Here is a 24,628-nt window from a genome sequence, read left to right as displayed (position 1 = left end):
GTTGTGAAATAGAATTCTTCAAATGGTTTGAAATGACTGGTAGGATTGAAAATTGTGCTGAGTCATTACATGTTATCATTAACAAATGATATACTGCTTCTAACAAAGTTGTCGAATCAATCACTCCTCCTCTAGAAGGAATTAACATCCCTATTACAGGTACAGTAATCAAAGTTTCTCCTTTCAAAGAGAAAAGTGATAAGACAGGTGGATTACTCACATCTGCAGACATTGACCGAGTAGTTGAACAAAACAATTACTCCAACCAAATCCTTCATATTATCTCTAGACAAATAGAAGATACTAAGCCTAGTATCAGTGGAAGACCAACTCCGGCTTCTACTTCTTCTAGCCATAATATTGAAACCTATCCAGGTTTCAAAATCCCTGAATTTTCCAAAGAAAAAATCCCTAAACTTTCTGATACTTTTGAAGTAACCGAAAACATCATTGAGAAAATCAATGCACAACTCAACAACTTCAACATCTCTATAAAAGATGATAAAGCATCAAAAAGGGTTTCTACCCTCCAAAAAGAACCTAATTTCAAATCCCAAGAGAAATCCAATCTTCTCCAACCAGTAGTCGTTTTCACAATATGAAAAACTACCATAGCAAACCTTCCTTCCCAGATTTACAGTATGAGGAAAATGCCTTCTTATCCACTTCCTCTCACGTAGGAAGAAGCATCACTGAATGGAATATTGATGGCTTAGCCGAGCATCAAGTTTACAATAAACTCCATGAAATGGGCGTTGCCATTACTGCATATAAAATGCGTGGATCAGCAGATAGAGATGCTGCTAACTTGATCATTGCAGGTTTCACAGGAATGTTGAAACATTGGTGGGATAATTATTGCACTGATGAGATCAAGCAACTCATTATTAATGCTACTGCAACAGAGACAGTTATAAAAATGGAAGGAAATACACAATCCACTTCTAATGTCACGAGAGAAGATGCTTGTGCTACTCTTCTTTACCACATTGCCAAACATTTCATTGGAGAACCAAAATTATTCCAAGACAGGAGTCTCCAAATTCTGAGTAATCTAAGTTCTCCAAATTCAGACAACTTTATCCATTACAAACATGCCTTTCTCAGTAAGGTTATGATTCGTCCAGATTGCAATTTGGATTTCTGGAAAGAACGCTTCATCAATGGTCTACCCCCTCTTTTTGCTGATAAAGTAAGGACAAAAATCTAAGATCGCAATAATGGTAACATTCCTTATGGAAATCTTACTTATGGTGATTTGGTAAGCACCATCAATGTTGTAGCCCTTGAACTTTGCACAGATATTAAGCTCAAACATCAGCTCAAGAAAGAGCAATCCTCTTCTAGAAAGGAACTTGGAAGTTTCTGTAGGGATTGTGGTTTTATCACTCCACCAAATAAAATAAAAAAGGATAAAAAAGAAAAATCCCATAGAAAGAAATCTCGAAGAAGAGATGATTCTACCAGACCGAAGAAAAAGAAATCCAGGTCCAAAATGCCTAATGATGCTAAAGTAGATGTATGTTGGACTTGTGGCAAGACTGGTCATATAGCCAATGAATCGACTTCCAAGACCAAGAAGAAGAAAATCAATCTTCTTAATATCTACGAAGAAACCAAAGGTAAGCTTCTTGCTATTCTTGACGAACCCTTTTCTGAATCTTCAGGTACATCTGATGAATACAGTGATGACGAAGACATTGATCTTGATTATGATTCAGATGTAAGCCAATCAGGAAAAGATTGCACCTACACTGAAACCTTTTGTACTTATGACAATACACCTCTTATTCGAGTACTTTCTGATCATTCGAAAGAAGCTCTCTTTGATGTTATCCAACACATTAATGATAATGAGGCTAGGAATCATTTTCTCCTAGAACTCAAAAATCTTCTTCTCAATACGGACAAACGCAAACCCCGTCCGATAATTGAACCATTCAACATGAAGCAAATCATGAATCGTTCAGATAACCATTCTGAACCTTCCATTTCAGATCTTCGTCACGAAGTTTCTAGTCTCAAAGAAGATATTAGAAATATCAAATCTCGACTTTGCATAGTAGAGACGTACATCCTCACCAACCAAGTTCCTAAAAGAACTACTTTTCATGACCATGAGTCTAACCATGATTCTTCCCAAGAGGATGATGACAACATTGGTATTGACCTCTCCAATATCAATAATGATCATCTAACTGAACATTTAGTTACCAATACAGGTAATGACACTTCTACTTTTGCAACACCAGGAATAACAGTAATATCTGCTATTAGACCTTAGAGTCATCATATACATGTAAAAATAGTTGTTAGAAAACATTTTGTTATTAACAAAATTGCTTTGCTTGACAGTGGTGCAGATAGGAATTGCATTGTAAAAGGTATTGTTCCTACTAAGTATTTACAAAAAAGTACTTCAAAACTATACTCCGCTACAGGAGAATCTTTGAAAATAACTTATAAGCTTTCTAAAGCTCATATTTTCAATAATGGCATTTGTTTAACAAATGATTTTATTATTACTGAAGATATCAATGAAGATATTATTCTTGGAATACCTTTTATCACTCAGATAAAACCTTATTTTACTGACCTTGATAGTATTACTACTACTATACTTGGAAAAGATTTACATTTTCCTTTTGTAAAAACCCTTTCACAAGATGAAAGTAATTTTGTAAGAGAAAACACTATTTTCCGAATTAACAACCTTTCACAACATATCACCTTTTTAAAGGAAGAAATTCACATTAAGAAAATCGAACAGATTTTAAAAACCTCGGAGATAGTTACCAAAATAGCTAATCTTCAGAAAAAATTTGAAGAAGAAATATGTTCTGATTTTCCTAATGCTTTTTGGGAACGAAAAAAGCATATTGTGGACTTACCTTACATTGAAGGATTCAATGAACAGGCCATTACCACCAAGGCAAGGCCCATTCAGATCAATCAAGATATGATGGAATTTTGTAAGAAAGAGATTGACACTCTTTTAAAAAACAAAATTATTAGAATTTCTAAATCATCTTGGAATTGTTCTTCTTTCTACGTTAATAAAAATTTGAAGAGGCTTGTTTGGGGTTCCTTCGGGTTCCTCATTCGCCATGTCACGTCTAGGCCCTAGGCTTGGGTTGTGACAAGATTGGTATCAGAGCACTAGGTTGTTAAATCCTCGGAGTCCAACACACCGCGTTGAGTAGAGTCCTAATCATGGTTGTGAAGCGCGCCACGACTATGAATGGGAGGCTACAAAACGTTTTAGGAAAGGTTTCCCTTCTTCATGTTCTATGTCATGCTTAGAGTGCGATAAGGTGGTTCCTCCCTAACGCTTGTTCTTTAGATTGCTAGATCATCATGACAAACATGAGGGGAAGACGGGCCCGATCACCGGAAGAGCCACCCACCAATGGTGAGCTCCGTGATGCACTCACCATGCTTGCACAAGTGGTAGCTAACCAAGTGCAACAAGGAGCCCAAGCTCCTCGAACTACCACCCCGGGGTAAAGGGTGAGAGATTTCATGAGGATGAACCCTCCGGTCTTCCATGGTTCAAAGGTGGATGAGGACCCGCAAGAGTTCATCGATGAGGTATGCAAAATCTTGACCATTATGGATGTTGGTGCTTGTGAGAAGGCGGAATTGGCGGCCTACCAACTCAAGGGGGTTGCTCAAATTTGGTTTGATCAATGGAAGGGTGAGAAAGGTAATGGCTATGTGGTGTTGTGGGAGGAGTTTAAACTTGCTTTCCTTAATAGGTTCTTCCCTCTTGAGCTTAGGGAGGCAAAGTTGGTGGAGTTCATGAACTTGAAGCAAGGAGCTATGAGTGTGAGGGAGTATGCCCTCAAATTTGTCCAACTCTCCAAGTATGCACCTCACTTGGTGGCCGACTCTAGGTCGAGGATGAACAAATTTGTGATGGGTGTATCCGACTTGGTTAGTGAGGAGTGTCGGTCCGCTATGCTCATTGGAGATATGGATTTGTCTCGGTTGATGACTTATGCCGAGCAAATGGAGGAGGAGAAATTGAGGAAGAGAAGGGGGCACGAGGCCAAGAGGGCCCGATTGGAGAATAGGTTCCCTAAGGGTGCTAGATTTCATCAAGGCCGAGGAAACCCTCATGTCAACCGGGGATTTGCTATCAATGTTCCTAGACCTCAAGGGGGAGGTGAAGTGGGTTCTATGGATGTATGCCCTAAGTGTGGGAGGAAGCATGGTGGTCCTTGCATGAAGGGTTCGGGTGCTTGCTTTGAATGTGGAGAAGTGGGTCATAAGAGGTTTGAATGTCCCAAGATCCGCAACAAGGTCCGAAGTGCTAACACTACTCCTTTGGGTAGAGGTGCTTCTCAAAGTGGTGCCCCAAGGGACAATCGATTTTATGCTTTGCATGGTAGACAAGGTGTTAATGAGACTCCGGATGTGGTGACCGGTATGTTGCAAATCTTTGATCTTGATGTTTATACTTTGATTGATCCGGGTGCCACCCTTTCCTTTGTTACCCCCTTAGTTGCTAGAAAATTTCATGTCGAGTCGGAATTGTTGCATGAGTCATATGAAGTATCCACTCCCATTGGTGTCTCTATTGTTGCTAGAAAAGTGTATAGAAATTGTCCGGTTTGCATATTAAATAAGTTGTTGCCTTGTGATCTTGTTGAGTTGAACATGGTGGATTTTGATGTTATTCTTGGGATGGATTGGTTGCATGCATATTATGCTTCTATTGATTGTAGGACTCGTAAAGTCAAGTTCCGATTTCCTAATGAACCCGTCCTTGAGTGGGAGAGCCGGGATGTTGTGGTGAAGGGGAAATTCATTTCTTGCATTAAAGCCCATAGGTTGATTTCCAAAGGGTGCTTGTACCATATTGTGAGAGTCAATGATGTGGAGTCTAAAGTCCCTCCTATTGAGTCTATTCCGGTTGTTAATGAGTTTCTAGATGTCTTCCCAGAAGACCTTCCCGGTGTCCCTCCCGAAAGGGAGATAGATCTTGGTATAGACCTCCTTCCCGATACTCAACCTATTTCTATCCCCCCTTACCGTATGGCCCCGGCGGAGTTGAAAGAGTTGAAAGAGCAATTAAAAGATTTGTTAGAGAAGGGGTTTATTAGACCTAGTCATTCTCCCTGGGGTGCTCCGGTTTTGTTTGTGAAGAAGAAAGATGGGTCTCTTAGAATGTGTATTGATTATCGACAACTTAATAGGGTCACCGTCAAGAATAGGTATCCTCTTCCAAGGATTGACGATTTATTTGACCAATTGCATGGGGCTAGTCACTTCTCTAAGATTGATCTTCGGTCAGGGTATCATCAAGTGAAGGTGAGGGAGTGTGATATTCTCAAGACGGCCTTTCGTACTAGGTATGGGCACTATGAGTTTGTGGTGATGTCTTTCGGGTTGACTAATGCTCCGGCTCTCTTTATGGATTTGATGAATAGGGTTTTCAAACCCTACCTTGATTCTTTTGTGGTGGTGTTTATAGATGACATCTTGATCTATTCTCGGGGTGAGGAAGAGCACAAGGGTCACTTGAGGGTTGTACTCCAAAGATTGAGGGAAGAGAAGTTGTACGCTAAATATGAAAAGTGTGAGTTTTGGTTGAAGGAAGTTGCTTTCCTAGGCCATGTGGTGTCGGGGGATGGTATTAAGGTGGATCCTAAGAAGACCGATGTTATTAGGAATTGGCCTAGACCTTTGACCCCGTCGGATATAAGGAGTTTCTTGGGTTTAGCGGGTTATTATAGGAGATTTGTGGAAGGGTTTTCTTCTCTTGCTTCTCCTATGACTAAGTTGACTCAAAAGAAGGCTAAATTTGTGTGGTCGGATGAGTGTGAGGAAAGCTTCCAAACTTTGAAAGAAAGGCTTGTGTCCGCTCCTATTTTGTCACTTCCGGATGGGTTAGAAGGTTTTGTTGTTTATTGTGATGCTTCCCGTATTGGTTTGGGTTGTGTGTTGATGCAAAGTGGTAAGGTTATAGCCTATGCTTCTAGGCAACTTAAGGTTCATGAAAAAAATTACCCAACCCATGATCTTGAATTGGCCGCCGTGGTTTTTGCTTTAAAGATTTGGCGTCATTATTTGTATGGGGTGCATGTTGATATCTTCACCGACCATAAGAATCTCCAATATGTGTTCACGCAAAAAGATCTTAACTTGAGACAAAGGAGGTGGTTAGAATTCCTTAAGGATTATGATATGAGTGTTCACTATCATCCGGGGAAAGCTAATGTGGTGGCGGATGCATTGAGTAGAGTGTCCATGGGTAGCTTGGCTCATGTGGAGGAAGGTAGTAAAGAGTTGGCTAAGGAGGTCCATCGGTTGGCCAAATTGGGAGTTAGGTTAGAAGGGGTGGATAGTGGAGGAGTAGTTGTTGTTGATGGTTCAAGGTCTTCCTTGGTTGATGAGGTGATAGTCAAGCAAGATCTTGATCCTTCTTTGGTAGAATTAAAGGCTTCGGTGAGTAGTGGTAAGGTGGAGGTTTTCTCCCAAGGGGGAGATGGTGCCCTTAGGTACCAAGGTAGATTATGTGTTCCTTGTGTGGATGGTGTGAGGGAAAGAATCCTTGATGAGGCTCATAATTCTTTTTATTCTATTCATCCGGGGTCAACAAAGATGTATAGAGACTTGAGGGATGTGTATTGGTGGGGCGGTATGAAGAAGGACATTGCAAAATTTGTTTCGGGTTGCCATAGTTGTCAACAAGTCAAGGCCGAACATCAAAGGCCGGGTGGCCTAACTCAAGACATTGAGATACCTACTTGGAAGTGGGAAGAAATCAACATGGATTTTGTAGTGGGCTTACCCAAGGCTAGAAGAGGCTTTGATTCGGTTTGGGTGGTGGTTGATCGGATGACAAAGTCGGCTCATTTCCTACCGGTTAAAACTACTTACGGGGCTGAAGAGTATGCCAAGTTGTACATTCATGAATTGGTAAGGTTGCATGGGATTCCTTTGTCTATCATCTCGGATCGTGGTGCCCAATTCACTTCTCACTTTTGGAAGTCATTCCAAAGGGGTCTTGGTACAAAGGTAAAGCTTAGCACGGCCTTCCACCCTCAAACGGATGGCCAAGCCGAAAGAACAATTCAAACCTTGGAGGATATGCTTAGAGCTTGTGTATTGGAGTTGAAAGGTAGTTGGGATGATCATCTTCCTTTGATTGAATTTGCATACAACAATAGTTATCATTCTAGTATCGGTATGGCTCCTTTTGAGGCACTTTATGGTAGACGGTGTAGGTCACCGGTTGGGTGGTTTGAAGTTGGAGAGGTGGCCTTGTTGGGTCCGGATCTGGTCATGGATGCTCTTGAGAAGGTAAGGATGATTAGGGAGAGGTTGAAAACAGCCCAAAGTCGTCAAAAGTCTTATGCCGATGTGAGGAGACGGGATCTTGAATTCAAAGTGGGTGATTGGGTTTATTTGAAAGTTTCTCCAATGAAAGGTGTGGTTCGTTTTGGTAAGAAGGGGAAATTAAGTCCTAGGTATGTCGGTCCTTATGAGATAATAAGAAGGGTTGGTAAAGTAGCCTATGAGTTGGGGTTGCCCAAGGAGATGGAATTAGTTCATCCGGTATTCCATGTATCGATGTTGAGGAAATGTGTTGGTGATCCTAACGCTATTGTACCTCTTGAGGTTGTGGGTGTTGTAGAAGATAATTTGACGTATGAAGAAGTCCCGGTTCAGATCTTAGATAGACAAGTTAAAAGGTTGAGGAACAAAGAAGTGGCGTCCGTTAAGGTGCTTTGGAGAAATCAACAAGTGGAGAGTGCTACTTGGGAGGCCGAAGCGGACATGCAAAGACGTTATCCTTATCTATTCAACTCCACTCAAGCCTAAGGTATTAAATCAAGTCCTTTGTACTCCATTGAGTCTTACATTTCAGCCCCTGAATCATTAATGTGCATATATGTTTAAATTGATGAGTTATGGATGCTTTACACTAAGTTTTGAAATCTTGAAGTGATGTTTAAATAAAATTTTTGCATTCATGTTGGGGCTGATATGTTCTTACTAAGTCTTGCCTTGTACGTCTCTTCCACATTCGGGGACGAATGTTCCCAAGGGGGAGATATTGAAATGACCCAAAAAGTTCTTAAAAATGTGCTTCGGAAGTTACCGGAAACTTGTTTAGCTATATCAAAAAAAAATCCGTTTCGTTTTTCGAAAATCCGACTTCATATTCTTGTTTAGGGGGTCAAATTGAGTGGGAAATGGGTCTAACCCAAATTTTAGAGCAACCGTATCAAAATCCGAAATTTCCAAGTGAAGCCTTTTTCGAGGGTCTACTTTGGAGGGTCATATCTCCTAGCACACAAATAATTGGGTGGCCCATAACATATCCATGGAAAGCCCTTTGAGTTAGCTACCTAACGCACTTCGTTTCACCTCATTCGGAGTTCGGACGAAGAAGTTATGCCCATTTTCGTAAAATCTGTCCGGCAGGAAATGCAATTTCCAGTGAGCGTTTTTACTGTTCACCCGCCTCATTTTTTTTTCTAAGTGTTGGACCATTTTTCCAAAGGGCATATGTTATTTCCTATATACCATTAGTTCAATTCCCATCTCTAAAACATTTCCCAAAACACCTCTCCCATACTTAGACACATTTTCTCTCAAGTTCTCTCAAGAACCCTAATCCAAAACCTTCCTCAAGATTGAAGAGACTCTTGCTCCAAGTTCCAAGCTTCCATTGAAGACACTCTCAAGACCTTCATAAGAACTCAAGGTATGTGGTGTTGAACTCATGGGTCCTTCCACCCATAGTGCCTAGACTCTATTCTACTCACTAATTCATGGTTTAAGTTAAGATTCATAAATTAGTCTTGTTCTTTGTAATAATTTCCTGCACATTGAATTTTAAACATGAAAAGTGATTGTTTTGAGCATGTTGTGACTCTAGAACTTGAATCTAAATTTGGAATGGATGTGGAGATTTTCATGTGGTATTGTGGGTGTTAAAAGGTGTTGTTGTAGGTTGTTCACTGGTTTGGCTGCATAATTACTACCCTATTTTCCATGCTCTTTGATTCCATTACATGCCTTCAAGGTGTTTGACAAAATGTCCAACTATGGAGAATTGATGAATCGATGCTTTAAAGCTTGAGTTATGAGATGTATGGCAATCCAGAGATGTGTTGATGACAAACTAAGCTTGTGTATATGTTCATTCCATACGTGAGATTGCATTAGAGCCTAATGGGAATTTCCTATATAAAGTGTTGCATGACCATGCCCGGTCCGGGGGAAAAGAACCGGACAACCATGTGAGAGGTTTATATCTCACCACCTAGGATGCTTGGGGTGTGACCAACATCAACCATGTGAGAGGTTTATATCTCACCACCTAGGATGCTTGGGGTGTGACCAACATCAACCATGTGAGGGGTTTATACCTTGCCACCAGGGTGTCCGGGTGTGAACGGCATCCCCCATCCTAAGTTGGGGTTATAGATTGGTTGGATCATGCATACACATATGATATCTACTATTAGTATAGATTTACTTAAACATGTTTTGACTTCACTTTGATCATGCATCCTCATATTGTTATTCATAATGCCTATGAAACTATTTCTTGTATTTCGATTGTGTCCTTGTCTATTGTTGTGTTGCACCCCGCATACTTAGTACATTCCAAGTACTAATGCATATTTTGCCTACATGATGTCACCATGTAGGGACCGGAGCTACTCTTGATCCTTCTCTCCATTCACGTGGCTAGTACGGTGCTTATCCGAGTTGTTGGTGAGTCATCAATGATTCGAGGGCTATATTATGTTTCCTACTCCTATGTTTTGAGACTTTAGCTTGCAATTGTATTTTGACTATGAGGGGAGCCGGTAGTATGTCGTGGCCCCGTCCTATCTATGTATGTAGAGGTGTGCGTTGGACAAGTATTTTGTAAATGAGCTTTACTCTTGTTCTATGATGTCATTTTGAAATTGTTTACCCTTAGTCCCTATTTCCCGTTAATTAATGTTGAATGTACTTCCGCGACCGATGAAGTGTGATGACAAGTTTGAGAGGCTTGTTTGGGGTTCCTTCGGGTTCCTCATTTGCCATGTCACGTCTAGGCCCTAGGCTTGGGTCGTGACATATCCCATACCTAACAAACGAGACCTTTTGCAAAGGACTTTTAAAGCTAACATTTACAGCAAATTTGTTATGAAATCGGGTTTTTGGCAAATTTAGATTTCGTAAAAAGATAAATACAAAACTACTTTCAACGTCCCATTTTGACAATATGAATGGAATGTAATGCCTTTTGGGCTCAAGAATGCCCCTTCTGAATTTCAAAATATCATGAATTCCATATTCAATGATTACTCTTATATGTCAATTGTTTGTATTGATGAAGTGCTAATCTTTTCAGAGAATATTGATTCTCATTTTAAACATCTCAACACTTTCTTCAACATTGTTAAGAATAATGGTTTAGTTGTCAGTGCCAAGAAGATGGTACTCTTTCAAACCACTATCAGTTTTTTAGGTCTTGACCTTTACCAAGGTTCTTATAAACTTATTTGCAGGGCTATAGAATTCTCTTATAAATTCCCAAATGAAATTCCTGATAAAACCCAACTTCAAAGGTTTTTAGGAAGTTTAAATTATGTAGCTGATTTTATTCCAAAAGTCAGACAAGTATGTGAACCTTTGTATAAAAGACTTAGAAAAAATCTAGTTCCTTGGAGTACTGAACAAACCCAAGCTGTCGTTCATGTCAAAGCTCTTGTACAAACTATTCCATGTTTAGAAATCCCAAACCCAAATGCTTTTATGATTGTCGAGACTGACGCATCTGATGCAGGTTAAGGGGGAATCCTTAAACAAAAAGTAGATCTTGAATCTATAGAACAACTAGTTCGTTTCACATCAGGACTCTAGAATTCCGCACAAAAAAATTATTCTACCGTTAAAAAAAAAGTTTTATCTATCATGCTATGTATCACAATATTTCAACATGATCTTATTAATCAAGAATTTTTACTAAGAGTAGATTGTAAATCTGCTAAAGAAATTTTACAAAAAAGATGTAAAAAATCTTATTTCTAAACAAATCTTTGCTAGATGGCAAGCTCTTCTATCTAGTTTTGATTTCAAAATTGAATTTATTAAAGGAGAAAACAATTCTCTACATGATTTTCTAACCCTTGAATTTTTGCAGGGAAAACATGAGGCCATTTAGACCAATCACTCCTTCTAAATGAGGTAATAATCTTCCAAAAGTAAAAATGGCTAGACCATTTGTTCTTCCCCCACTCACTCTAGCAAAAGCTGAACCTTCATTAAGGCCTAAACTAAGCTTCCAAAACAAGTTCACAGCATTAGCCGATTTTCCAAGGCTACCTTGTCCTACTCAACCAAAGCTTCCAAAGTTTCTTTGTCCACCCCCAACCAAAAGTTGATCAATCTCAGACCAACAAAATCTCCAGCTCAGGAAGCATCTTCTAGCTCTGTCTAAACCAAAACAAGTATGCTATGAAGACACCTGAATCCTTTGCCCAAGTGGTTAACCCTGAGTTAACAAAAACTATCTCGACCAAAACCATCCCAAAAGAAGAATCTTTTGAATTCATTGTCTCACAGGTATTGCCTTTAATGGCTCTCAATAAGGAATATGAAAATAATGACATAGGTACTTTAATTAAACCTTGTTACACAGATTTCAACTATGTGGATACTGAAAATCGTTTAAAAACCAGAAGATTTTATGAAGCTATTCTTATAGACACAGTCTATAGAAATTGAGCATTCCAGCGATGCTAATAATTATATTCAATATTCAAGATTTACTATCAAGAAAATCTTGGATCCTTCTGAGTGGTTTACAGATCATCTACATACTACTATTGCATTGGCAATGGCTCACAAACCCCAGACTTATAATTGGTATGATTATAAGGCAGCTTGGATGAACTTTCTTTACCTAAGGCCAGACACACTTGGTTTGTGAAGTATAGTCCGAGTATTATTAAGACTACCATTCCCAGATGGTTTTTATGAATGGTGGAACTTATTGGAGGAATTGAGAAAATTCTTCCCCAACAATTTCTCAACAGATTTGAAGAATTCCAAACCAAAGAAGGAATTACTACACTACCAGAGCATATTAAATTATGCAAATATTATATTCAAAAGAGAATATCCTATATTATTACTTGGAACTTCTGGAAGATTAATGTAGAATATATTGAGCATTTGTTCAAACAAATCCAAGTCAAAGGTTGGGTTTCCAAACAACCAAATGCTAAGGCTCAAGAGAAGGCGAGATCTTCTTCCAAAAAATTGTCCAAAGCAGCTGTCAAACATAAATTGAAAGAAGCAATGGATAACCTAGATGATTATGATAAAGATCAAATCATGAAAATGATTGAAGATGTTGCTTCCACAGAAAGCAGCAGTGAAGATAATGGTGATATGTGTAATCTTAAAGGTTTATCCTTGGCTTACATGGAGCCTAATTATGAATAGGAAAAAGACCCTTGTGGAAAAATAGAGGCAAACCCAGAATCATTTTTCTATATAGTGGCATTTCACTATTCTAGATTAGCATCCAATGAGAAGCTACAAGACAAAACACTTTTGGAAAAAATATTTCCATTATCTCTAGTTTATCAAAAAGAGATTCCCACTCAACCACTTCTGACAAAAGAAGTAGACCATGATGTTTCCACTATCTTCTTAGTAGGACCTCATTTATTGTCGGCAATATCCTAGTCGTCCATTTGTATGCTTAAGATATAAAGGCAATCCCCTATTTCTCCTATAAAAGGAGGATGAGTATAACCTTTAGAGGCATCAGAAAATTTCCCATTATTCTGAAAACCCCTCTCTCTCTCTCTTTGTAATCTGCTTCCCTTGTTCTTATGTTTGAAGCTATGCAATAAACTTCAGTTTCTAGTAAGTTCTTTCTCTTTTAGTTCCGCATTTCTTAAGATCCTTTTTATGGTATCAGAGTCATGTTGGCAGTATACATATTTAGTATGAGCAACTAAATACATATACTGTCTAAGGCATGACAAAATTATTTTAATAAAGTATTTTAATAATTTCGAACATGTTGTTTGTGTATATATGATTATTATCATACTTACCCTTTCTGTGGATTGTTTGACCTTGAAATTAGGCCGGTTTACCCGTCGGGACCAACCGGCCCCAAAGCTAAAGTCTTGACGGACTTCCATGAAATTTTTTAGCAAAAATGACGTCGAAAATCTAGATTACCAAAAGATCCATGGACTATAGCCCAGAAAAATTGGCAAAACGAGGGGTTTACCCACTACGGGGCTAGTTTGACCTTAAAAATGGGCCGATTTGCCCATCTGGACCAACAGGATCAATAGCTAAGATTTTGACGGACGACCACGAAAAAGTTCACCAAAAATGACGTCGAAAATCAAAATCACCAAAAACTCCATGTACTATAGCATACAAAAATCGGCAAAATAGGGGGTTTACCTGCTCCGGGGATCGTTTGACCTTGAAAATGGGCTCGTTTACCTATCGGGATCAATCGGTACCATAGCTAAGGTCTTGACAGACGTCTAAGAAAAGGTTTGGTAAAAATGACATTTGAAATCCGGATCATCAAAAGTTCCATGGACTATAGCACACGAAAATTGGCAAAATGGGTGGTTTACCCGCTTCGGGGATCATTTGACCTTTAAAATGGGTAGGTTTGCCCGTCTAGACCAACCGGCTCCATAGCTAAGGTCCTAAAGGACGTCTATCAATAATTTCGGCAAAAATGACGTCGAAAATCTGAATCACTAAAAGATCCATGGACTAGAGCACACGAAAATTGGCAAAACAGGGGGTTTATCCACTCCGTGGATCGTTTGACCTTTAAAATTGGCCGGTTTACCCGTTGGGACCAACCGACTCCATAGCTAAGGTCTTGACGGATGTCCACGAAAAATTTTGATAAAAATGACGTCGAAAATATGGATCACCAAAAGATCCATGAACTATAATACATGAAAATCTTCAAAACGAGGGGTTTACCCGCTACTAGGCTCGTTTGACATTGAAAATGGGTTGGTTTACCCGTCGGGACCAACCGGCTCCAAAGCTAAGTCTTGACGGACGGCCATGAAAAAGTGCATTAAAACTGACGTTGAAAATCCTAATCACCAAAAGATCCATGGATTATACCACACAAAAAAATCGGTAAAACGGGGGGTTTATCTGCTTCGGGGTAAGTTTAACCTTGAAAATGGGCCTGTTTGCCAGTCGGGAGCAATCCACTCCATAGCTAAGGTCTTGACGGATATTCGTTAAAAATTTGCGCAAAAAATGACGTCGTAAATCTGGATCACCAAAAGATCCATGGACTATAGTACACGAAAATCGGCAAAACAGGGGGTTTACGTGATCTGAGGGTCGTTTAACCTTGAAAATGGCCAGGTTTACCCATCGGGACCAATCAATTGCATAGCTAAGCTCTTGACAGATGTCCACGAAAATATTTGTAAAAATGCCGTCAGAAATTCGGATTACCAAAAGATCTAAAGGACTATAGCAAACGAATATCAGCAAAACAGGGGGTTTACCTGCTCTGGGGGTCGTTTAACCTTGAAAATGGGCCAATTTGCCCGTCGGGACCAACCGGCTCCATAGCTAATGTCTTGACGAACGTCCACGAATTTTTTTGTAAAAATGACATCGAAAATCTGGATCACCAAAAGAACCATGAACTATAGCACACGAAAATTGGCAAAACGAGGGTCTTACCCACTCCAGGAATCGTTTGACCTTGACAATGGGCCGATTTGCCCATCGGGACCAACCGACTCCATAGCTAAACTCTTCACGGACATCCACGAATATTTTTGGCAAAAGTTACATCAGATATCCGGATCACCAAAAGATCCATGGACTATAACACACGAAAATTGGCAAAATATGGGGGGTTTACCCGTTCTAGGGCATGTTTGACCTTGAAATTGGGTTGGTTTACCCGTCGGGACCAACCGCCCCCAACGCTAAGGTTTTGATGGACGTCCAACAAACATATTGGCAAAAATGACATCGAAAATCTGGATCACCAAAGGATCCATGGACTATAGCCCACAAAAATTGGCAAAACGGGGGGTTTACCCTCTCCGGGCATCTTTTGACCTTGAAAATGCACCGGTTTGCACATCTGGACCAACAGGTTCAATAGCTAAGGTCTTGACGGATGTCCACAAAAAATTTCGGCTGAAATGACATCGAAAATCTGGATCACCAAATAATACATAGACTATAGCACACGAAAATTGGCTAAACGGGGGGTTTACCTGCTCCGGGGTTCGTTTGACCTTGAAAATGGGTCGGTTTACCAGTCGGGAGCAAGCGGTTCCATAGTTAAAGTCTTGATGGACGTCCACGAACAAGTTTGGCAAAAATGACATTTGAAATCCGGTTCATCAAAAGATCTATGGACGTAACACACGACAATTGGCAATACGGGGGGTTTACCCGCTCCGGTGATCATTTGACCTTCAAAGTCGACAGGTTTGCCTGTGTGGACCAACCGAATCCATAACTAAGGTCATGACGGATGTCCACAAAAATTTTTGGCAAAAATGACATCGTAATTCTAGATCACCAACAAATCCCTAGACTATAACACACGAAAATTGGGAAAATGGGGGGTTTACATGCTTCGGGGGTGGTTTGACCTTGAAAATGGGCCGGTTTGGCGGTCAGGACCAACCGGCTCCTTAACTAAGGTCATGAAGGATGTCCATGAAATAGTTTGGTAAAAATGATGTTTGAAATCTGGATCACTAAATGATCAATGGATTATGGCACACGAAAATTGGCAAAACAGGGGGTTTACCTACTCCGAGGATCATTTGACCTTGAAAATGGGACATTTTACTCGTCGGGACCAACCGGCTCCATAGCTAAGGTCTTGACAGATGCCACAAAAATTTTAGGTAAAAATGACGTCGGTAATCTGGATCACCAAAAGATCTATTAACTAAGCACACGAAAATTAGCAAAACGGGAGGTTTACTCGCTCCGGGGCATGTTTGACATTGAAAATCGGCTGGTTTACCCATCGCGACCACCCGAGTCCATATCTAAGGTTTTGACGGACGTCGATGAAAAAATTTGGCAAAAATGACATCGGAAGTTAGGATCACTGAAAGATCCAGGGACTATAGAACACAAAAATCGGCAAAACATTGGTTTACCCGCTCTGGGTTCGTTCACCTTGAAAATAAGGCGGTTTGCCTGTCGGGACCAACCGACTCCATAACTAAAGTCTTGATGGACGTCAATGAAAAATTACAGTAAAAGTGATGTTGGAAATCTAGAGCACCAAAATATCCATGGACTATAGAACACAAAAATTGGCAAAACGGGGGGTTTATTCGCTTTGGGGTATGTTTGAACCTGAAAATGGGCCGGTTTTCCAGTCGGGACCAACTGGCTCCATAGCTAAGGTCTTGACGGATATCAATGATAAATTTGTGCAAAAAATGACGTCGTAAATCTAGATCACCAAAAGATCCATTGACTATAGTACACGAAAATTGGCAAAACATGGGGTTTACTTGCTCCGGGGTTCATATGACCATGAAAATGGACCGGTTTGCCCGTCTAGACCAACCGGCTCCATAACTAAGGTCTTGACGAATATCCACAAAATTTTTCGTAAAAATGACGTCGGATATCCGGAGCACCAAAAGATCCACGGACTATAGCACATGAAAATCGGCAAAACGGGGGGTTTACCCGCTCCGGGGATAATTTGGCCTTGAAAATGAACCAGTAAATGTCCACGAAAACTTTGGTAACAACAATATCGGAAAGCTGGATCTCCAAAAGATCTAGGACTATAGCACACAAAAATCGGTAAAACAGGGGGTTTGCCCACTACAAGGCTCATTTGACCTTAAAATGGGACGGTTTGATAATCGAGACCAAACAACTTCATATCTAAGGTCTAAACGGACGTGCATGAAATTTTTTGGCAAAAATGACATTGGAAAGACGGATCAGCAAAAGATCTAGGGACTATAGCACACAAAAACTGGCAAAATGGGGGTTTTACCCGTTCCGGGGATCGTTTGACCTTGAAAATGGGCAGGTTTTCCCGTCAGGACTAACCAACTGCATAACTAAAGTACATATCCCACGAAACATTTTGGCAAAAATGATGTCGGAAATCTGGATCACTAAAAGATTCATGGACTATAGCACACGAAAATTGGCAATACGGGGGTTTAACCGCTCCGGGGATTGTTTGACCTTGGAAATTGGCTTGTTTCCCCATCGGAACCAATCGTTCCCATAGCTAAGGTATAGATAGACGTCCGCAAAAAATTTCAACAAAAATGATGTTAGAAATCTGGATCACCAAAAGATCCATGAACTATAGCTCCGTTGCTTGTTTGACCTTGACAATGGGCCGATTTGCTCGTCGTGATAAATCGGCTGGATCTAAGGTTTGACGGACGTCCACAAAATTTTTGGCAAAAATGACGTCGGATATCCGAATCACCAAAACATCCACGGAATATAGCACACGATAATCGGCAAAACAAGGGAGTTTGCCCACTCCGGGGATCATTTGACCTTGAAAATGGGTCTGTATTCCCGTTGGGACTAATCGGCTCCATAGTTAAGGTCTTGACGAACGTCCATGTATAATTTTAGCTAAAATGACGTCGGAAATCTGGATCACCAAAAGATCCATTGACTAAGCACACGAAAATTGGTAAAATGGGGTGCTTACCCAATCCGAGTCTCATTTGACCTTGAAAATGGGTCTGTTTTCCCGTCGGGACCAATCGGCTCCATAACTAAGGTCTTGACGAACGTCTACGAAAATTTTTGGCAAAAATGACGTCGAAAATCCGTATCACCAAAAGATCCATTGACTATAGCACACGAAATTTGGCAAAATGGGGTGTTTACCCGATCAGAGTCTCGTTTGACCTTGAGAATGGGCCGTCTTTCTCGTCAAGACCAACCGGCTCCAAAGCTAAGGTCTTGACAGATGTCCACGAAAAAATTTGGCAAAAATGACACCGGAAATCTAGATCACCGAAAGATCTATGGACTATAGCACAAGAAAATCGACAAAACTAAGGGGTTTACCCTCTCCGGAGATCGTTTACCTTGGCAATGGGCCAGTTCGCTCGTCGGAACCAACCGGCACCATAGAAAAAGTGATGATAGACGTCCATGAAAAATTTTCTGCAAAATTATATTGCAAATCTAGATCACTAAAATATCCATGGATTATAACACAAGAAAATCGGCAAAATAGGGGGGTTTACCCGCACCGGGGATCGTTTGACCTTGAAAATGGGCTAGTTTGCTTGTCGGGACCAACCAAATCTATAGCTAAGGTATTGATAGACGTCCATGAAATATTTAGGCAAAAAAGACGTCGGAAATCAGGATCACCAAAAGATCCATGGACTATGATACACGAAAATCTTCAAAATGGTGGTTTACCCGCTCTGGGGATTGTTTGACCTTGAAAATTGGCCTGTTTTACCGTCAGGACCAACCAGCTCCATAGCTAAGGTCTTGATGGATGTCCACGAAAATTTTCGGCAAAAATGACGTCAGAAATCCAGATCACCAAAAGATCCATGGACTATATAGCACATGAAAATTAGCAAAACTAGGGGTTTACCCACTCCGGGGATCGTTTGTCCTTTAAAATAAGTAGGTTTACCCATAGGGACCAACCAACTCCATAGCTAAGGTCTTGATGGAACTCCACGAAAAGTTTTGGCAAAAATGACATCGGAAATCTGGATCAGGAAAAGATCCATAGACTATAGCATACAAAAATCAGCAAAACAGGGGGTTTACCCGCTCCGTGGCTCGTTTGACTTTGACAATAGGCTGGTTTGCTCGTCATGACCAACCAGTTCCATAGCTAAGGTTTTTACGGACGTCCACGAAAAGTTTTTTCAAAAATGATGTCAGAAATCCGAATAACCAAAAGATCTATGTACTGTAGCCCACGAAAATTAGGAAAATGGGGGGTTTACCCGCTTTGGGGATTGTTTGACCTTGAAAATGGGACGGTTTTCCCGTCGGGACCAACCGACTCGATAGCTAATGTCTTGACAGATGTCCACAAAATTGTTTGGCTAAAAGATGTCGAAAATCCGAATCACCAAAAGATCCATGGACTATCGCACAAGAAAATCAGCAAAATAGGGTGTTTAATCAATTTAGGCCTCGTTTTTCATTGAAAATGACCGATTTACCCATCAGGACCAACTGGTTCCATAGCTAAGTTTTTGACGGACGTCCATGAAAAATTTCAACAAAAAAGATGTCAGAAATATGGATCACCAAAAGATCAATGGATTATAGCACACGAAAATACACAAAATGGGGGGTTTACCAGCTTTGGGACTCATTTGACTATGAAAATGGGCGGGTTTACCCGTCTGGACCAACCGGCTCCATACCTAAGGTCTTGACGGATGTCCATGAAATATTTCAGCAAAATTTACGTCGCAGATCTGGATCACCAAAAGATCCATGAAATATAGCACACGAAAATTGACCTCCAATTACTCCTCAATCAAAAGACCCATTTTGAAAATTTGAAAAGTTTGAAAAGCTTGAAACCCTTCAATGGTAACTTCACTTCTACAACTCCAAATTGAACAAAATTTGAAACCTAGACTCAAAAGACACTAGGGAACAAGGATCTAGTGTCAAAAACAATAAATGAAAATAAAAAAAAATTAGATTTTTTTTTTTTGACAATTTTTTTGGACTCTTTTTTAAAACCAAGACTAGATTTGTAAGAACAAATCTAAACCTAGGCTCTTAATACCAAATGATAACGATCAAGGAAGGAAAGGAATAAAGAAAGAAAGGATATGTGGATTAATACTCAAGTTATTGAAATTATGGGCAACAAGGGACTAAAACCCTCACCTCCCAATTGACTTCAACAACCTAAATTCAACCCAAGGAAGAATAATCAAATGAAACCAAGAATCACAAAGGGGTAACACTTTGATTAATCAAACACAAGAAGTTAACAAGCAATTCCAAGAGTTCACCCAAATTACTCACTAATTACTCACTAAGAAGATACTATAATTTGAGAGTCAATATTCANAAGGTAGGATGAATATGACTAAGATAACTTCAACAACATGCTTAGGGTGAAGGGTAGTATGGGATGCCTTTTATTCATTGCACAAGTGTGTCTTGAGGTTACTTAGAAGTGTGACATCCTTATGGCACAGAGAATCTTAAAAGATGACTATCTACCTAGGTTATAATTAAGATGACAAGAAGACCTGAGTCTTGAATATGAAGAGTGGGCTTTAACCAAGAATGACTAAAGAGCGGTACTTAGTTTGGATGGTAGTATAGGATGTTATCCTTGCATTGCACAAGTATACTTGGAGATGGCTTCTAGAGTATCTTCTTGTAATATGAAAAGACCTAAGGTTGAAGGATGTGACCATGAGAACCTAAGTAGAGGCTATGTTATGAACTTAATGTATCTCCTATGCTTATTGATTATGTCTTATGTTGACATATGTTTATGTGATACTTATATTGGAAACTATGCTATGGTTATGATGGTTATGTTATGATTATGTTATTATCTCTTATGCTATGTCTTATGTTGATTAACCATTTGAGATGCTCTTATGATGTTATTTAGCTTTCATACTTAGTACCTTTGTACTAACGCATATTGCCTACATTCTAACCAAATGTAGGGTTGGAGCTTTGAGTTGCTATTGGAGGCTAGAGTTTCAAGGACTTAGAAAAATTGAAGATCTTGGTGAGTCCTCATAGCTTCGAGGACAACAACCACATTGCCTTTGTGTCTTTATTCTTATGTTTTAAACATTGTATGGGCTGTGTCCCACTAACTTTTTTTCTTGAGTTTTAAATAGATGGTTTTGAGACAAAGAGTATAGAAAGACTCCCGCTTATTGTTTTTATGAGATAAGACTTCGATTGCAAAGTTTCGAATTTTCCCGTATTTCTCTATTGTCTTATGTTATGAATGTGCTAATGGCTTGTATGAGACACCTTCGGGGTCAACTACTCCATGTTACAACTAGGGGGTGCTCTCGGGTCATGAAAAGTGATCCCGACGGGCAAACAAACCCATTTTCAAGGTAAAACGACCCCTAGAACAGGTAAGCCCCCTATTTTGCCAATTTTCGTGTGCTATAGTCCATGGATCTTTTGGTGATCCGGATTTTCGATGTCATTTTTGCCAAAAAATTTCATGGAGTTCTATCAAGACCTTAGCTATGGAGCCGATTTGTCCCAACGGGCAAACCAGCCCATTTTTAAGGTCAAATGATCCCCGGAGTGGGTAAACCCCTCGATTTGCCGATTATCGTGTGCTATAGTACATGGATCATTTTGTCATTTTTACTGAAATTTTTCGTGGATGTCCATCAAGAACTTAGATATGGAGCCGGTTGGTCCCGATGGGTAAATCGGCCATTTTCAAAGTCAAACGAGCCTCAGAGCATGTAAACACCCCATTTTGCCAATTTTCGTGTGCTACAGTCCATGGATCATTTGGTAATCTGAATTTCTGACGTCATTTTTGCCAAATTTTTCATGGACGTTTGTCAAGACCTAGTTATAAAGCCAATTTGTCCTAATGAGAAAACCGGCCCATTTTGAAGGTCAAATGATCCTCGGAGCAGGTAAACCCCCAGTTTTGCCGATTTTCGTGTGCAATAAGTCCATGGATCTTTTGGTGATCCAAATTTTCAGCGTCAGTTTTACCAAACATTTTTGTGGACGTCTGTCAAAACCTTAGCTATAAAGCCGGTTGGTCACGACGAGCAAACCGGCCCATTGTCAAGGTCAAATGAGCCACGGAGCGGGTAAACTCCTAATTTTGTTGAACTTTTTCATGGACGTCCATCAAGACCTTAACTATGGAGCCGGTTGGTCCCGACGGGTAAATTGGCCCATTTTCAAGGTCAAATGAGCCCCAGAACGGGTAAACCCCCCGTTTTGTTGATTTTCGTGTGCAATAGTCCATGGATCTTTTGGTGATCCATATTTCTGACGTCATTTTTGCTGAACTTTTTCGTGGACATCCGTCAAGACCTTTGCTATAGAGTCGGTTGGTCCTGACGGGCAAACCAACCCATTTTCAAGGTCAAACGAACGCCAGAGCGGGTAAACCCCCCGTTTTACCGATTTTCGTGTGCTATAGTCCATGGATCTTTATCTGATTCGGATTTTCGATGTCATTTTTGCCAAAATTTTCTTGAACGTCCGTCAAGGCCTTAGCTATGGAGCTGGTTAGTCCAGATGGGAAAATAAACTCATTTTTAAGATTAAATGAGCCCCGAAGCCGGTAAACCCCATGTTTTGCCGATTTTCATGTGCTATAGTCCATGGATCTTTTGGTGATCCGGATTTCTAACGTCATTTTTGCTAAACCTTTTTGTGGACGTCTCTCAAGACCTTAGCTATAGAGCTGAACGTCCCTACGTGGAAACCGACCCATTTTCAAGATCAAACAATCCCCGGAGCGTGTAAACCCTCTGTTTTGCTGATTTTCATGTGCTATAGTCCATGGATCTTTTGGGTTATCTGGATTTCCGATGTCATTTTTGTCGAAATTTTTCGTGGACATCCGTAAACACCTTAGCTATGCAATTGGTTGGTCCCGATGGGTAAACCAACCCATTTTCAAAGTCAAACGATCCCCGGAGCGGGTAAACCCCCCATTTTGCCGATTTTCATGTGCTATAATCCATGGATTTTGTTGTGATTTACGATATATATTTTTGCCGAAATTTTCCGTGGATATCCGTAAAAACCTTAGCTATGGAACTGATTGGTCGCAACGGGTAAATCGGCCATTTTCTATGTAAAACGAGCCCCGAATCGGGTAAACCCCCTGTTTCTCCAATTTTTGTGTTGTATAGTCTATGAATCTTTTAGTGATCTTGATTTTCGACATCATTTTTGCCTAAAAATTATGTGGACATCCGTCAAGACCTAAGCTATGGAGTCAGTTGGTCCCGATAGAAAAACTGACCATTTTTCAAGGTCAGACGATCCCCGGAGCGGGTAAACCCCCTGTTTTGCTGAATTTCATGTGCTATAGTCTATGGATCTTTTGGTGTTCGAGATTTTCGACATCATTTTGCTAAACCTTTTCGTGGACGTCTGTCAAGGCCTTAGCCATTGAGTTGGTTAGTCCCGACGGGCAAAACTGGCCCATTTTCAAGGTCAAACGATTCAGGAGCGGGTAAACCCCCCCGTTTTGCCAATTTTCGTGTGGTATAGTCCATGGATCTTTTGGTAATCTGGATTTCCGATGTCATTTTTGCTGAAATTTTTTGTGTACGCCCGTTAACACCTTTGCTATGTTGCCGGTTCGTCTCGACGGGGAAACCGACCCCTTTTTAAGGTCAAACGATCCCCGGAGCAGGTAAACCCCCCATTTTACCGATTTTCTTGTGTTATAGTCCATAGATATTTTCGTAATCCAGATTTCCGATGTCATTTTTGCTAAAAAAAATTTTGTACGTCCGTAAAGACCTTACCTATGGAGCCGATTGGTCCAAATGGGAAACCCCACCCATTTTCAGGGTTACACAATCCCTGGAGCGAGTAAACCCCCGTTTTGCTGATTCTCATGTTCTAATAGTCCATTAATCTTTTGGTCATTCGGATTTCTTACGTCATTTTTTTTGAACTTTTTTGTGGATGTCCGTCAAGACCTTAGTTATGGAGCCGATTTGTCCTCACGGGAAAACTGGCACATTTTCAAGGTCAAACGATCCCCGAAACGGGTAAACCCCCCGTTTTGTCAACTTTCGTGTGCTATAGGCCATGGGTCTTTTGGTAATCCGGATTTCCAACGTCAGTTTGGCTGAAATTTTTCGTGGACGTCCTTCAAAAACTTATCTATGGATCTGGTTGGTCCCGACGGGTAAACCAGCCCATTTTGAAGGTCAAAAGACCCAAGTTACACATAAAACACACATTTTACCAATTTTCGTATGCTATAGTAATCTAGATTTCTGCCATCATTTGTGCTGAAATATTTCGTGGACGTCCTTCAAGACCCTAGTTATGGAGCCGGTTGGTCCAGACGGGAAAACTAGCCCATTTTCATTGTCAAATGATCCCCGGAGCGGGTAAACCCCCCGTTTTGCTGATTCTCGTATACTATAGTCCATGGATCTTTTGGTAATCCAGATTTCCAATGTCTTTTTGCCGAAATTTTTTGTGGACGTCCGTCAAGACTTTAGATATGGATCCGGTTGGTCCCGACGGGTAAACCGGTGATTTTTTATGTGGAACGAGACCCGGATCGGGTAAACCCCCTATTTTGCCAATTTTCGTGTGCTATAGTCCATGGATCTTTTGGTGATGCAAATTTCCGACGTTATTTTATCCAAAAAAAAATTGTGGACGTCCGTCAAGACATTACCTATATAGCCGGTTAGTCCTGATCGGAAAACCGACCCATTTTCAAGGTCAAACAATCCTCGGAGCGGGTAAACTCCTCCTTTTGCTAATTTTCGTATTCTATAGTACATGGATCTTTTGGTGATTTGGATTTACGATGTGATTTTTGACAAACCTTTTCGTGGACGTCCGTCAAGACCTTACTTTTGGAGTCGATTGG

Source organism: Solanum stenotomum, chromosome 11, assembly GCF_019186545.1.
Source record: "Solanum stenotomum isolate F172 chromosome 11, ASM1918654v1, whole genome shotgun sequence".
Lineage (NCBI taxonomy): Eukaryota > Viridiplantae > Streptophyta > Magnoliopsida > Solanales > Solanaceae > Solanum > Solanum stenotomum.
Note: the sequence above shows the minus strand (reverse complement) of the source record.